A 17691-nucleotide genomic window follows, 5' to 3' on the forward strand; every position below is an offset into this window, starting at 1 on the left:
CTCCCTCAGTACTACACTGAAGCATCAGCCTAGATTATGCGCTCAAGTCTCTGGAGTGGGGCTAGAACTACGACCTTCTGACTCAGAGGCGAGAGTGCTGCCCAGAGCCAAAGCTGAGGCCTACATAACATGATGGGGTCTACTTTACGAGTTAATTCTCCAGGTGCAGAGCGTTGTGCGATGGGAGTCCAAATCAGGAATTTAGGAGGAGGGGAGGTCGGCGCTCCCCATTCATTTATTAAATGGGTGAAAGCAAATTGGGTGCGTTAAACTTCGCACCTGACTTCCCAATAAGCACTCGTCATGCAAAGCTCTACACTAGGAATTCTAAGTTTCCCTTTATTCTAATGAGTGCCTTTACTTCCTTGACATTATATCTAATGCTTTGCACATTAGATTGGGGGTGGGGGAGCGAAAGAGAAGAAACGATAAATGTTCAATGGAAGTTGGTGAGTTGCTTTATTTTTCAGTCTCACCAGAAAGTTAGTCTCTCAGACAGTAACCAGCAAGTGGAATTTTTCCATCCTTCAATCCTACAGCGAATTGCAAAAGTAGTTTCAAGTATACGTAAATGTTTCACAATCACTGACATACAGTACTAACCAGTATTAGCAAATATCACCAATGCAAATCCAAACATGAACCTCACACTGTGACTCAGTGCATCAGTATTTATTATAAGCTTTTTACAATTCAAGGAATTCTTGGCCTGCCCGATACGCCTCTGAAAACATCACCTTTCAATCTGAAAATCCATTCAAGCACCAGTTTTTGTAACAGTTCCCAGGCAGAGACAGCAAGAGCGGTTCAAACAGCGATAACAATGCTTTTCAGATATTACCACGACTGGATCAACTTCACCGTTCCCGTCAAAACATTTACTGTATGCAGCAGGCGAGGAATGACAGGAGGGGAAATAAACTTAAAGTGGAAAGTAAACACTGGTATGATTACACACTTATTTGGAAAATAAAACCATGCAAAGTCAGGCGAATAGTTTTAAATTGCAAACGTATATTTTGGAGCTGAATGAGGGAAGGAGGAATGAGAGGGAAGTAGGGAAATTGCAAAAAATTATACAGAGAACAATAGGTATGTCGGAGTGGTTACAGTGCAAAAATCTAACCAAGAAATTCAGTAAAGAATTTTTTTCTCCTACATCACGTTCACAGCTGGTATGCATCTTATTTTTTTTTAAGTCCAATCCCTGGTGGTCCAATGGGGAGGGAAGCAAGGTAGACGACTGTGTCTAGTTAGTTTGGTAGATATGATACGTGTCCTTCTGGTGGTGTCCTCATGGGTTTGTGCCATGTTGGGGAGAGGAAGAGGAAAGGCAGGGGGCTGGAGACATGAAGCTACGTATCTAAAGGTTACACTAGATCTTTTCTTTATTGGCTTAATTGGAATTGTGCACAGATAACATACAAGACTGTAAAGAAAGAACTTGGATTTACATAGCGCCTTTCATGACCTCAGGACGTCCCAAAGCGCTCTGCAGCTGATGAAGTACTTTTGAAGTGTAGGAAACTCTGTGATTATAAAGGCTATGCAGCATGTCTACCGAACACAATGGATTCAGAAAAATAACCCTGGAAAGCAGCTATGATACAAACAAATTTACACCGTCACAACCCAAACTACTTGTGAGTTTCAGCTCATTTCAAAAAGTTAAAAAAATATCTTTCCTCCTCGGCAGGAAATTGGATCTCAAAAGGTGAAATTCCCCTGCAATCCCTACGGTTAACTTTCTTAATGAATAGAAAATGCTGCTGGTACTGAAGAACTGAACAGAATGTGCTTCATTTTCACAATAGGATGTCACAAATTGGGAAAAAGGCTTCCTAATGCATTAGTCATATCCACATTAACAGAACATCCGAGCTTTACAGGACTCCATTTTGAGACAGAGCAAGTCAGAAGTTAGGAAAATGGCTTCCTATAGTATTAGTCACACAAAAACCGGCATGCCATGTAACTATCGTACAAGCAACTTATGATGTGTCAGTGGTTACTCGAGATTCTAGCCGATACAAGAATAGAGCCTGTTGATTAATCAGAATATCTAATATCTGGAGTCGAGCGGTCAGGCTAACTAATACTTTACATCATTTCAACTTGTGAAACAACTGGTGTGGTTAAAAGGGATCGTGCTGTAGGTCTCACTTTTTAAAATCAGACAGGGACTTAAAAGACAGGAAAAGAAAAAACAGGAATGGGAGGAAGAGGAAAGCGAGAAAAACCGGAAAGGTGGGGGGAGGGGAGGGAGAAGAAAGGGGGAGAAAATGGAGAGAAAAATCAGCAAGAGGAGAAGAAAGAGAAAAATCTGGAAGGGAGAAGGGGAAGGAGAGAAAAACCAGGAAGGGAGGGGGAGCGGTGGAAGAGACAAAGGAGAGACTGGAACGGGAGGGAGAGAGAGATAACAAACACGAGAGAGTGAGTGTGCAAAGTGCAGCAATCTCGAGACTACTGCACTGTTTGCCTAGATTATTCTGGGAGTGGGGCTTGAATCCACAAGTTTCTGACAAACGTGTTAAGCGTGTTATCAACTGAGCTAAGCTGATACTTCCGTCGACCGTGTTTAGCGTAAAATCCAAATTATAAACAGCACCGTTCACAAATTACTTCCCTTTTTATGGCAGCTGATTAGGCCAAGGCAGGTCTTGATTTTCAAATCACAAGTGCATAAATCAATCCACCATATATGGAGATAAACAATGTGGGCCATAATTTGCTGTGGCAGGGCATCCAATGGCGTTTGCCGTTAATTAGACTTGCCCTTGCACGTTTAGGGTTTTAAAATTTTTTTGCGCAACAAGTTGCCGAGAGTGCGTGCTGATAACGTTGCAGCGAAGGAAATAGGGCATCTGGGACCTGAGTGAGCAGGGCAAGCAACTGGGTATCTCCTTAGACAATCAGATTGAAGGATTGTGAAGTTAACAGCCCAAAGACAGAAAAGGAAACTTAAGTTAGCGTGGGTGAATTCAATGTCAAATCAGTTCCAGAAAGAGCAATAAAGAGAGGGAAAGAAAGATTGGACTACAAAAGAGAGAGAAAAAGAGACAGAAAGGAAAAGTAAAACTTTTTTTTTACATTTTTAAACTCTCCAACAACAATTAAAACCTGAAGGAATGAGACTCCACACTTGTAATAGTTAATTTTCAGTGCTAGAGATTGATGGGCAGTAATTAACACCTATCATGTCGTAAAGAGTACTTAGACTGAAATGGACAAGACTTAACTTTCTGTGGAGAGTTTAGTTTGTATCTACCGCGTAAATACAGCAACTTCATGTCGTTCAATGTATTTTAACGGTGAGCCAGACAGCGAGATGCCGTTTTCGTGCAGCAAACGGCGGAGCGGCGCAACTCGGACAGCAACTTTTGGATTTCCGTGTTTAAACACGCATCTGTCCCACGCCTGAAGTAGCTGTAGCATTTGCGCATAAAATAGCGTTTTACACATTAGCCTCACCCTTATTTTGACAGCAAATTATAGCTCTATGAAGATGCAAATTATACATAAGAGTTTTACCCTTTTAAATAAAACGTTATTGAGAATATGGTTGACGAGTGATTCTTGTGCGGTTCTGAAGACGACCTTATCTTAATGGGGAAATCTAAAAACGAACAGGAAACTATTTTTGCACAAGCTGTAGGATGTGCATGCCAATATCCAAAGCTACTAACACAATGAAGCCGTCGCTGGCCAACATGGGCAGAACATTACATGGCACACCCTCTGAAAATTATGCTGGTTAGCATCCTAACGCTGATCACAAAGGTGGCCCCACAAGCAGCCACACTGCATGAATTCCTCATTTCTGCTGAGCCCTCAAGAAGCTGCAGACCCCAAGGCATCCTGCAGGAGTGCTGTTTCATCAGCTCCACCTGCTCTCGACTCTTGCTGCAACTCTCACAGCACACACAAAATCAGCCATCAGTCCCCTTTTTCTTTCTCTCTCTCTCTCACATCACAACTAACCGTGTTTACTCTAGTCACAAGTGAATGGACTATTGGCGAGGTGATGCTTATACCACCAGCACAGCCAGAGAAATATGTGGTAAGACTGAGAACATTCTTTCCCACCATCTGCTCCCACTTTTGATTTGTCGCAGATTTAAATTCGTTTGAAAAAAAAAACTGCTTTCAAAAAATCATTTCAATGGAACCACCGTTGACTTAAATCACTCTTTGGGGTAACTGGAAGGGCAGATAGTCATAGGAATATTTTTCCCCTTACTGAACCAAGGGGCACAAGTCTGTTGACGTGCCTTCAGGCACTATTTTGTGGATTCCATTTGGGAATCCTAAAAAAAGTTTCTTTCGTTGTTGTTAATTTCTCCACAGCACAGAATGTTGCTCACCATCAATCTTAAGACTTTTTTTTTTATGCGCACAACTGAAGAGTGAAAAGTCTGGAAATAAAACACTGAATACCATCAAATTTAAAAATGTACTTTTCAAAAATACAACAAAGGGCCCCATGTTTTTTTTTGTCCCCCTCCCTTTATTAAGGACTCACTGACGAAGGTCATGGGAGCGCATGTCTTTGAAACATATGATTTGCTGAAAATGTGATCTAGTCCATAGGTTGCCATGGAAAAAAAGAATGGGTATGCTCGAGGGGTGCAGTACTTTTTGGCACAGCGCCTTCAAGTTCAGTAAGATTTTAGTTGTTGGCCTCTGACCCCTTCTTCATTGGGAAGTGAGTTCACACTTGGTTGCAGGAAAAGGAATTTGTGGCCCAAACAGGATGCAAATGAAATGGAGCTGCATCCGCGAAACAGTCCCACTGCTATGCCTATTTTTACGTATCTTAGAAAATAAGATAGCTCCATTAAAGACAGCGTAAAAGAAACATATTCCCTTCTGCACTTCAGAAGTCATTTTCTAACCTGCACCAATACCACATGGTTTTAGCTGATTACTTGTAGGCAGGTGACTTGTACCCAAGTACATTGGAATTTACTTTGCTCTGTTTATGTAAGGTAATACATAATCAAAATGCTTGACCCATCTTGGAACTTCAATATGCAGCCATGCTGACATTGGAAGAGAGTTACCAAGTAGAAGGGACAAATCAGTTCATACTTTTCATCACTGGATAAATCTGGACAAATATTAAATTATCGCTCAAAAAGAAACCCATCGGACTATAAAACGGAAACATCTTATCCACCCTGACTAAAACCTGATTAATGACAACCGCGATGGAGAAGAAATCTGATACTTTAAGAATGAACTTCCATATATATCGCATCTTCTACAACCTCAGGACATCACAAAGAGCTTCACAGCCAACTAAGTAGGCTTGAAATGTAGTCATTGTTGTAATGTAGGGAAACACCACAGCTAATTTGGGAACAGCAAGGTTCCACAAACAGCAAAAAGATAAATGACCAAATAACCTGCTGGTTGAGTGGTGTTGCTCGAGGGATAAATGTTGGCCAGGACACTGGGAGAACTCCCTACTCTTCTCGGAATAGTGCTGCGCAATTTTTTACATGCACCGGGAGAAGGGAGTTTGGGGCCTTGGTTTAACGCTGAAATAATAGTCCCTCCAACAGTGCAGCACTACCTCAGCACTGCACTGTAATGTCTGCTTAGTGTGACATTGAGTCAGCAGGGTTTCTGGCTCCTCCACCTCAAGCCTGACTGCCTTCATCTCTGCCCCAGTGACTTTGGGATGCAGTGCCCCACTTCATTTCCAAGTACTTTCCAAAAGCTGATCAACTTGGGACGACTGATTGATTGATGAGGGGTAATTGGAGAACAAGAACTGAAGGATGAAAAGTCCTAACACATTTGCATTTACATTTGTTTGCATTTAGCATTTTTTTTTAAATAAAAAAAAAGCAAAGTTGAATAAACTTATGAAAAATAAGGCAAGTTGTTTCATAACTCTCCTGGAGGTCGGAGTGAAAGACTAATGTCTGCTGATGGTTTCTAAATGAACAATTAGCTGAACTGTGACTCGCTGTTTCAATCAGACATTTCTAACGTATGCTATTTTGTACTCTGGAAATGACACGAACGAAGACTTATTTTATCAGTTCACGTCAATAGAATCAAGTAAACTGTCGAAAGCTGTAAGGCTGTGGAAAGATTTTTTTTAAATGGTGAATATTTAGTGATCCAAGAGCTTCCATTAAACCAGGATTCAGAGAATATCAGGCTAACTTTTTTTTATAATATAAGAGAGCACACTTGGGCTCTCCTGGTGGCTTATTGAGCAGCCGTGCCATGCAGACCAGGAAGGTTTTCAGCACAACCTTGGATCTGTCCTGGGTTTCCTAATCTCAGAAAGAGTGGTGTAAACAGTGCATGAACTTGCTTCAGTGCCACAGAGTTAGAAAGGTAAAAACCACCCAGGGTTCCAGCTCCCACCCGGAGGTGCATAGATTTTTTGTTCGGCAAGGATATTAAGGGTTACGGAACCAAAGCACGTAAATGGAGTTAAGCTACAGATCAGCCATGATCTAAGTGAATGGCAGAACAAGCTTGAGGGGCTGAATGGCCTACTCCTCTTCCTATGTTCCCTGCTGGAAGTGTGAGTACCTATGGATGTTGGGCCAGAGCAGGATCAGCTCAGCTGCAATACCCCACTCCCATAGCCTGCCAACGCCAGTGCATGAATATGTTGAGCGATATACTGGAAGGTGTCTGTGGAACTGTACTTCATGAATAGTGAACAACTTCAGTAAAGAATGGGGGAAAAAAAACAGAAAAGAGACTTTGGGAAACCTTGTGTTTCCTTTGATCCAATTCTGCATTTATTTATTTTTTAATAAAATCTTTACTTTTGACAATATTGTATTCTTTTTCTGGTACAACTCTAGTTACTAGAATCTCTACCATTTTTGCTTAATGAAAGTTCTGATGTAAGTTGGCATTCACACAACCTTGGATGGGGTAATTTGTCATACTGCTAGATTGAGGCAAAACGTTAAGCTGGTGGGCAGGGGGAGGGGGGAAGGAGTTAAAATGAGATTAGTGCGTTCCACCTTTAATTGCATTTCAACATCTCCAACCAAGTGACTCTTGATATCTTAGAAATCTATTGGCAGAAGCCCCAAAAATGCCTGTGGTTGCTTAGAATCAAAAAATATGTAGCCCCAGGAGATCAGAAAGATAACGAAACTTCCCGAAGTGCATAGAAAAATCTTAAAAGAATTATTCTAGATCACTGTGCACTAAAGACAGGCAGCTCTTAAAGAGCATGAAGAGAAAGAATTCAGGTATCCTTCAAAATAAACAGCCGATAAAGCAAGTCGATCTGGAAACTGGATCATCTGGGTACATTCCGAACAGCAGAAATGTGCAAACTGAACAAGTACAGTCACCGGTACAGGGTTACAAACTCACGGAATCAACTGCCACCTGATGCGGCAAGTGATGAACGCACTAGATCTTTTCCAAAAGGCAGGGATAGATTTATACAGCAGGGCGTTCAGCTTTATCAGGAGTGTACCTATTCTTCACACCCTCTCTTGCTGTGCAGGAGGTTAACCTATAGTCCCTTCAGATCCTGACCAACTGGTTTTGCATCATTGAGGCCCAAGCCAATCCCAAGACAAGACTTCTGTGGTCTCATTCCTGCGTCCCGCCATGTATGCACGGTCTTCAACTCCACGCTCTGTATCCAACCTCCATGCCGAGTGTGACTTCAAATCCAGATTCCCAGGTCAGCCTGTCTAGACCTCTTCTCAACAACTCTCTCCCATCCCACTCCTCTACCCACCCACCCCCCACACAGCCCCCACACAGCGGCAAGAGAATTTCATACTACTTACAAGCCACAAGATAGCAACAGACTTGTAATATTTCACCCAGCCAGTGGATACACAGGCTCAGCCTGACACAAGCTCCTGTGCAGGCTCAGCCTCACTCAGCCCTGCACACCACGAAGGTACACAAATCCAAGATAATCCATTGCCTGCAAGGATGGAGCACAGGACCCTGTCCGAATGTTTCTAATTAATCATGCATACGCCTGGCTGGATGAAGATGCTTTTCTATCCTGTGATCAATATTTTATATCGAGATCTATTTCTAAATATCCTCCGCAACTGCTGCCTGGTGATTTTGCTAACAATTAACATCTAGACACCGACGCTCCCCAATCACACGGTAACGGGCTTTACAACAACAACAAAAATACTTCTTCCACCTCTGAAGATAAATTATGTTCCGAAAGAGGCTCCTTCTCAGAGGATTGGTCAGTTGGTCTTTAAAATCTTCCCGTGTATAAGAAAAACTGCTGGCATCGCAACAGGGTAAGGCAAACGTTTCAACGGTCAACTGCACCCTCGCTACACAAGAACACGCAGATTGAAGCAAAAGTGCTGGAAAAAGTGCTGTCAGCCTCCAAAATGAGACAAGGAAGATTACTATTTCTGGTGGTGACCCTGCACAACCCCAAAACATTAAGCTGTCTTTTTTCTTCCTTTGGACAGTGGACCTTTGGTGCATTTCTTTTTTAAAATTTCAGATTTTCCAGCATTCTTTTTGAAGATAAGGCAATTCAGGGTGAATCGGCCCACCAAGTCTGCTCTATCCAGGTTCCATTTATGATGATCCCCTATTTTAAGCAACATGAAAGTTCCTTGCCTGCCTCCCCCGACAGAGGAAAAAAAAAATCAAGCAACATTAATATCATCTTTATACGTTTCAATCCTGTGTCTCACAGATAGCGACCTGACTTCTTTTTAAAAGGTGTCTTCTCTTACGGAGGAAAAAAGTTTTTTCTAATTGCAAACACTGGTCAAGGCATGTGGGATATGTGTCTTCTAGTCCTCTGCTCACTTTCCAAGTTAAATAGCTTGTTAACTATAACCTCCGCTATATTTAAGCGCCAAAAGTTCAATAATAGGAATAAATATCCAAACAAATCATTACAAATTATATCTATATATCAATAAAATCTCGACTCCACAGGCTTTCCTAAAGTTATCCGAGGCGGTTTGATTTGCAATTCTAGAATTATCAACTCTACGGCTATTTGTGATTGCTAACTAGATAGCACATGAAGGGAGCCTGAGATGTGAACTTTGTCAAGTAATGAAGGAAGGAACAGAAGATTATAGTTATAGGGATGTCTTAAACTTCATGAACATACGAATTGAAAAAGCTGCAAGTCTTTTTCAATAAATCATGGTTAATAAGATTCATTTAATGGTTAAGTGATTACAAATGAGTGGTGCTGATTGAACAGCTCCTTCTCTGATTTACCAGAATCAGCTCTCTTGAAAGCCCCGTTCTTTTTCCCCCAATATTAATAAGTGAGTGAGTTGCAAGCACTTTTGGGAAATAAGCTGCATTGTTTTGAGTTTTATCTGTACAGAACTGCAAGACCAAGTTTCACTTTTATGAGGGAGTTTTTCAGGATAATGAAAAATATTCTTTAAAAATGGTACATCCAGCAAAATTGCAACATGGTTTTAAAAAATGGGTTCAATTGTAACTTTCTGTAAACAATTGAATTCCAAATCCAAACAAGCCCACATCATTCACTGGCTGTGATGGCATTTTGTATAGTACATATATTGAAATATCAATCAAAAATACATCTAAAAATATTTCTTAAATCATCAGTTGTACTTCAGTTCCTGTATGGTTGATCCATAAATAACTGATCCACATTATACAGAAGACTGCAAAACACTGCATTGGGCTTGAATAACTTGGGCAATTTAAAAGGCTAAAGAGTTTGTGCACAGAAATTGTCTCTCTTTCTCCTCCCCCATCCAAAAAAAAATTCCAGCTCAACATCGGACACATCACCAGCAAATGTTCTGGGTACGTTGAGCAAGGCGTTACTTATTCACACCAATTCATACCGCATAACACACACCAAGGGAGGCTTAACCAAGGGAGGTGCAAGGATTCAAACTGTAGTGAAGGAAACACTTTCAGATGGGGTGACATTCTGCATGAAATCAGTACAAGGTCACAGATAAAATTCTCAACATGGTTCTAATTTCAATCTCACTCAGATACATGCCTGAAATGCAGCAAATTGGTCATCCAGTTACAGTGCTTAGGAGAGGATTTATAATTCATAGTGGTTACATCTTTCCAAATGTGGTTACAAGGCAGTTAAAAAGGCAAGTCTAAAATGACTGGCCTCTCTGAACCAAGTTGATGGAAAAGATAGAAAGTGCTCACTGGTTTCTATACTTTTCTCATTTAACCCAACATAACATTTCTTATTTTAAAAATGCACTTTGAAGACTTGAATAATAGATCTCCAAGAGAGAATTTCAGACACAGGTCAATATTAACAAGCATTCTGTGGCCACATGGAGAGTGTTAGAAATTTGCCCCATGAGAGGAGATCCTTTAATATATCTAAATTTCCTGCCAATCTCCCAAATCTCTATTCCTAACCACTTCAAACAGCACGATTATCTCTTATAGGAACATAACAGGAGCAGGCCATTTAGCCCCTCAAGCCTGTTCCGCCATTCAATGAGATCATGGGTGATTTATGACCTAACTCCATATACCCGCCCTAGCCCCATATCCCTTAATACTTTTCGTTAACAAAAATTTATCAATCTCAGATTTAAAACTAACAATTGAGCTAGCATCAACTGCTGTTTGCGGAAGAGAGTTCCAAACTTCTACCACCCTTTGCGTGTAGAAGCAGTTTCTAACTTCACTCCTGAAAGTCCTGGCTCTAATTTTTAGGCTACGTCCCCTGGTCCTAGACTCCCCAACCAGTGGAAATGGTTTCTATCTATCTACCCTATCAGTTCCCCTGAACAGCTGGAAAACTTCGATCAAATCATCCAGTAATCTTCTAAATTCCAGGGAATACGACCCTAGTTCATGTAATCGCTCCTCGTAATTTAACCCTTGGAGTCCAGGTATCATTCTAGTAAATCTACACTGCACTCCCTACAAGGCCAATATACCCTTCCCACTTACTTCTGCAGCAAGCGGATAAATAAACTCGTCACAAAATCTCAGGGCATAGCACGCTGAAAAATACTGACGTTATTTCTGTTTTTTTTTTATTTGATCCTCACCCTTTTTAATTGCCAGTCCTCCTCTCCCCTTCCAAACCCTCTCTCATCAATCCCACAATATTCCTTGGCTGTAGAGTAGGCAAGTGATCCACTCTTCAGCCTCTACTCATCCAACTCTGAGACCAGCTGCTAAGAGCTGCTCAAACACAGCCTAGTGAAACTCACTCCATCTCACTGTTTGCTCTGCGATCCCCATCCATGAGTTCGTTCTTAACAGTAACCATTAGCACCTGGATGTAGGAGAAGCAGAACAGATCATGACAGAGCCGACACTTACATAGAATGTGCAGCACACGAACAGGCCATTTAGCCCAACGGTCAATGCTGGTGTTTACGCTCCACATGAGACTCCTCCCACCCCATCTTCATCTAAACCTACCAGCACACCATTCCTTTCTCCCTCGTGTTTACCGAGCTTCCTCTTAAATGCATGATCTTTTCCCACAGTGACCGATTGCGTTTGGTTCTATGGTACTTCACTGATTCTTAAATATTCCATGCACCATTTGGAACTTTCTGCAGAGATGTTAACTAGCAAAATAAAAATTGGGTACACTGGTAAAAGTGGAGCTGATAATCCTGTTAAGGAGTGTATGGTTTGAACATTAGAACATATGGCTTCATAAATATCCTTTCAGGGAATAAAGGAAAATGCATATAATTCAAAGCGATTCCTGATGCTACAGTCTACAACAAAATTGATGACTGAAAATACCTTTAAGGAAACACACCCTTTCACCAATACCAAATAAGGCTCGCAGTCAAAAGGTGCACAGGTTCCTCCATCTCCTTAACTGACAGAATTTATCAAATAACATTAAGTTTAAGTAATATGGCATTGTTCAGAAAGAAAAAAAATAGCACTGGAAATGCACTGCAAGTTGGTCAGTATTTGAAAGAGAAAGATAAGTTAATGTTTCATCTGGGACCCTTTAATGGAAAAGTGAATGTCAGTTCTTCGGCAATTAGCCAGGGCTTAGTGGTAGCACTCTCGCCTCAGTCAGGAGATTGTGGGTTCAAGCAACTTGAGCACATAACCTAGACTGACACCTCAGAGCAGTGCTGAGTGCTGCACTGTCGGAGGTGCTGAGCCAAGCCCCTGTCCGCCCTCTCAGGTGGATGCAAAAGATTCCACAGCACTATTCGAAGAAGAGTAGGAAAGTTCTCCCTGGAGTCCTGGCCAATATTTATCCCTCAACATCATTAAAAGCAGATAATCCGGTCATTATCTCATTGCTGTTTGTGGGATCTTGCTGTGCGTAAATTGGATGCCACATTTTCCCTACAACAGTGACGACACATCAAAAGTACTTCATTGGCTGTAAAGCGCTTTGGGACGTCCTGAGGTTATGAAAGGTGCTGTATAAATGTAATTATGTTTTTTCTTGTTTCTTTTCTTTGAAGGGCCCCACCCAAAATATTAATCTACTTGTCTCTTTCAGATGCTGACCAACCTGAGATGCAATTTAAGCACCTTTTCCCCCCAATTTGCCCTTCCTCCTCCCTTTTTTATCCATAATTGTACGACTCTGTCTTTATAGGATTCCTTAGTAGTGGTGTGAAATTAAACAGATTTTCAAGTCACGTTTGTGAAGAAGAAAATAAGTTGCAGCTTGGCACATTCTGGTGAGTTTTCACACCTACAATTTTTTTTCAAAATTGAATCCTGAAAAATTCCCAACTACTGCACAAGAATTTTAAATGAGTCATGTACCGGAGTCATAACTTGGAACACTACCCTCAGTGGTTTTGATCCTTTCCAAGTCTACCCTCTGCACTTCTGATCAAGTGGAAACGACAGCCTTATCAGCCCACAAAGCACCATCATGCTTGGCTTCAAATGGGATTGATAGGCTAGAACACAACTGCACCTGAAAATGACCCCAGATGTTCTGGAACTTGGGAATCATTCACAAAATCATTGTAAAATGGTAAGGGGGCTCTAAATTCATGGATGAGGCTCAGTGGCAGCCTCTCGATCATTAAATACCTGTACAATCGAATAATGTATGCAACTCAAAAGTCAATCACAACCCAGCAACAAAGATTCTAAAGCCAGGAAGATTATCGATGCTGCTAATTAAACAAGGTCTTACCGAGTTGTAGCTGTGCATCTGCTTCTGAGCCACTGTGTCATCTCACTTCATTGTTGCATTAAAGAGAATTGTCTTGTTTAAACCAGTTCTTTGCATTGTGAGCCTCTCCTGCAATAAAATTAACAAGTACATGTAATTGGAATAATGACATCTACAGAACAGGTTTAGAAGCATTCTTTCACCTTTCAACACAGGCAGGTGTTTACTTGGTCCACGTAACCTCCTGGATTGGTTTTGATCGCCCGAGGGGTTCGGAGTTTTTTGACACTCCCAGGAGATTATATGGTTGCCGGGGGGGGGGGGGGGGGGGGGGGGGGGAGGGAAAGGGTTGAAGTATTTAGTCATGATGCTCCTGCCATCCCATGGTGTGGGGCAGGCTTGATGGACCAGCTGGTCTTTTTCTTTTTTTGGTCAATTTTGTATGTTGGTATGTGATGTGATTATGTTGCCACACTCCCAGCAACATTATTCTTCGATCAGGACTGGCATAACTCTTAGCAATTTTCCCTCTTGAGGCTGAGGCATTACTCTGCATGTCAAACATCACCATAGGAGTCATGGAATGAAAATAGGCCACTCTGCCCATCAAGCCACCTCCCACCACATGCTGGGGTGGATTTTCTGTGGGGGAAGTTACACCCATTTTGCAGATATCAACTAACACCTAAATTTCTTGCCAATCTCAATAACATACACCAGAACGTAAAATTTGGCGTAAACATGCTGAAATCAGTGCAGACAATCGAGGCTCGAGGAAAGCGCAAAACTCACACCATATATTCATTTATGTAAGAAAATTGAAGTTTCAAACTATCTAACTCAAACATTAGGCACAGATGTTTAAGAACATACAATTGTGGAAGCTTTTCAATTTTTAATGTGACTTACACTGCAGCAATAAAAATGCATTCAAAGAAACAGAAAACACAGTGCAGGTCTCAGTGAGGATAATATTATTTTAAAAAATGCTTAAAAAAAAATCACAATGAAACCTGCTATGCCTAAAATTTTACACCCATTTTGAACCAGTGTAATTGCAAGAAATTTGCATGTAAAGCTCTTCAGCCTGGGGGCGGAGCCATTATCATGAGCCAAGGTGCATTTGGGCGCAAGAATCGATAGACGTGTGTAAAAGATCAAAGAAATTCGGACGTGCCGTAGTTACGTGTGTAACCCCAATTTGCCCAGTGACAGCAACTCATGTCCAAATATAATTCAAGGTTATGGACATAAGCTTGTATCTCTCTGAATGGGGATACAATCCTGTGCTCAGAGTTCCTGGATAGCCTCAACAATTCTGAGCGGATTCTACTCCTTCAGTTGCACGCATGCTTGGACCATCAAAATATACAATACTTGTGCAGTTTGATAAAAACCACACACATTTCAATGTTTAAACATTTCACAAACCCTAGATGATGAAATAAGCAAAACTTCAAAGTTAGCCTAACTCAGTAATTTGTCACAATCTTCCCTGTAGCATTGCTATTTTGTTTTCATATTCCGTTGGGCGTGATGATGGCAAAAGCAAGAGAAAAATGTTCAATACGAATACTTCAGGGCCCAATACAATCTAGGAATTTGATGCTGATGTCATTTGTGTGCTGAAGGGAACCAGGATGTGCTCAGATAAAAATCCTACAGCTTAAACTGAGTTAACTGGAAATCTATTGGACTAGAACGCTGCATTCATCACTGGGAAAACATAGATCGTAATGTTCAAATTTGGCTTAGTGTTCAAATGCATCATCTGTTTCCCCTTTAGTATATACTGACTTGATATACGCACATTTTAATAGACAAACAATGCAGTGGTACCGTGTTAAGCTGATTTGAAGCATCTACTTAAACAAAGTTCAATGCCTTCAAATAAATTCATCTCAACATTGATGGGTTCACTTCCTTCAACACGTTCACAATGAAAATGACCAACCCTAGAGGAGGAGGAATACGTTTGTAAAGGCAGACAGTTGGTTGCACAATCATAATTCCATTGCCAATAGGTCAAATTAATCATCTTTCACTGCAGAAGTGTGCAGACTCATATTTTTATTGGTTTGCAATTTACAAAAGTGTACTAAAATTGAGAAGTGCATTAATGAATCAAGTGATCACTGCCGGTCTTTACCAGCCATTATCCCCTCTCCTTCCCCACTGGCCCGTCCCAGCAAGCAAGCAATTTTCAACAGAAAACAAGTACAAATTAAGCAGACATCGTTAGCGCCTGATTGATGCAAGTTTCCCTGCATATCTCAAATACTTACAGGATATTCCATGATGGACCTTGCTCAAGTTTTGAATGGCCTATTTTGAGTGGACATTATCAATATGCTCAAAGACAATCAGGGTATGAGAACGACTCAAACTCAGAAACACAGCCATTTAAGCTCATTTCAAGAAGGAGCCTTGAAAACAAAGCATGCATGTGCCACCTTACCAGCCCGCGACCTCCACCACCTAGAAGGACAAGGGCAACAGGTGCATAGGAACACCATCCTGACTCAGACATGCGTTGCCACTCTGTCATTGTCACTGGGCCAAAACCCTGGATCTCCCTACCTAAAAACATTGTGGGACCGCCCTCACCACATGGACTGCAGCGAAGGAGGTCCACCACCACCTTCTCAGGGCAACTAGGGATGGGCAATAAATGCCAGCCTTGCCTGCAAAGCCCGCATCCTCCAGAGAATGAATATTAAAAAAAATTACCGTCCACCTACTACAATTAGCACCTGGCACTTCAGAGTGATTGAGAAAGTCTATGATTTTACATATCTAGTCTTACATCATCTAAAAATGCCTTTGGGGGTGAGGGAGGCAAACTTCTTGCAGTGGTGGGGGAAGTCCAGAAAAGATCTGGAGCACAGGTTCTGTTCTACTTGATAGGAAGTGAAAGCCTCCGTCTCTATGGCAGCGAAGGCCTGGGTCATCGCAGAGCCTCCAAGTTTAATCGGACATGTGCCTCAGTAGCTTTGCGGGATTAGGCATCCCAGATCACTTGACACTAATGTTTATACTGCATGCTATACCATCTCTGTTCAAACAACAGTCACTGCTTCACTGGAATGAGTCAATCATCGCCTACGGCCCTACGTGAAGTCAAGCAGGGATCGCTCAATGACAATCCAGACTGACGCTCAAAGTGTCACCCAAGGCGGGCAGATGAAACATTTCATGATTGCCTGCACTTATCTAATGAGGATGCATTAACGTTCTTATTAAACAAGCAGGTTAGTCTGGAAGCCAATTTGTGAAAAGTGGCTAAATAAAGGCCTTTTAAAAGTCTGATTGGTGCTGCGAGAGGCAATATTCAGCCAGTTATATTACCACAAATGTGTGGTCAGTTCAGATGTTAAGCTCAATACAATGTTCATTTTTGAACGGAGGATAAAGGGGGAGTGTTTAAATTTCACTTAGCCACTTTTCATAAGTTGTCTGCTGGGCCAGTGAAGTGGCAGAATTCACCACCGATGCAACTGTCTTGTATTTGTTCAGTTGTCGATGAGAAAATTTGGGTGGGTGGGTGGGTGGGGGGGCGGCAGCGGTGCTGGGGTGGGGTAAGAGAGAGAGTAACTGGTTGCTGCGGTGGGTTAGCTCATTATCCTTTCACCGGGGGGGGGTTGCAGAAAGAAACTCAGTTCTGCTGTTTGTGACGATCTGAAGTCAAATGAGTTTGGACAGTCTCAAATCCAGCTCCAATTGGTTTAGGGTCCAAAATGTTAATCTGCAATCTCAAATCAGACAGGCCTCAAGGGCGGCTGGTGTGGGAGGTGAAAATGTTACACTACTGCAAGAGAGGTTTCTCTTGAGGTTGGGGCTAAGGCACCTACCTGGATGTTCCTGATCCTGCCCCTACAAGGTTGGATAGGATTTATGCTCGTCGCTCCAACCCCACCATGACCCAGTCTCAGTTTCCTGGGTTGGGGGGTGGTGGGGGGGGGATCATTACGTACTGATGTTGGTATTCCCACCAACAAGCAGCAGCATGTCAGAGGCCTGCGGGGAGGTACAGGAGGATGCTGCAGTGGGACTGCCATTGCAGCAGAAGAGGGATGCAGATAAATGAAAGGTGCCACAGGGGTCCAAAGACCAGACTGTCATGCACGAATGGCCTCAGCGGAGAGGATGGCAAGGTGGAGGAGGAGGAGGTATCTACTTGGTCCCCTCCCTCCATTTGGAGCATCTGGAGCCATTTCACCGTTATTTCGGGCCAGCTGTTATGCACCCCCCTGTGCTTGCTGATCTACATTGGCTCCCGGTCTGGCAACACCCCGATTTTAAAATTCTCATCCTTTTTTCAAATCCCTCCATGGCCGCCCCCTCCCAGCCCGACAACCCTCTGAGATCTCTGCGCTCCTCCAATTCTGGTCTCTTGCACATCCCCGATTTTAATCGCTTCACCATTGGCAGCTGTGCCTTCAGCTGCCTGGGCCCCTAGCTCTGGAATTCCCTCCCTAAACCTTTCCACCTCTCCATCTCTCTCTCCTCCTTTAATATACTCCTTAAAACCTAACTCCTTGACCAAGCTTTTGGTCACCTATCCTAATTATCTCCTTATGTGG

General features: G+C 42.2%; 1 long non-coding RNA gene across 7 annotated transcripts in view; it reads right to left on the reverse strand.

Annotated features, from left to right (window-relative positions):
• LOC137341724 (uncharacterized) overlaps positions 1 to 17691 on the reverse strand; it is a 231840-nt gene that overhangs the window by 52585 nt on the left and 161564 nt on the right. For all 7 annotated transcript variants that reach the window (XR_010967103.1, XR_010967100.1, XR_010967104.1 and 4 more), the window contains one exon: positions 13130 to 13237. This is a non-coding gene — a long non-coding RNA (uncharacterized lncRNA). The remainder of the gene's footprint in view (positions 1 to 13129; positions 13238 to 17691) is intronic.

This window comes from Heptranchias perlo, chromosome 24 (genome assembly GCF_035084215.1).
Source record: "Heptranchias perlo isolate sHepPer1 chromosome 24, sHepPer1.hap1, whole genome shotgun sequence".
Lineage (NCBI taxonomy): Eukaryota > Metazoa > Chordata > Chondrichthyes > Hexanchiformes > Hexanchidae > Heptranchias > Heptranchias perlo.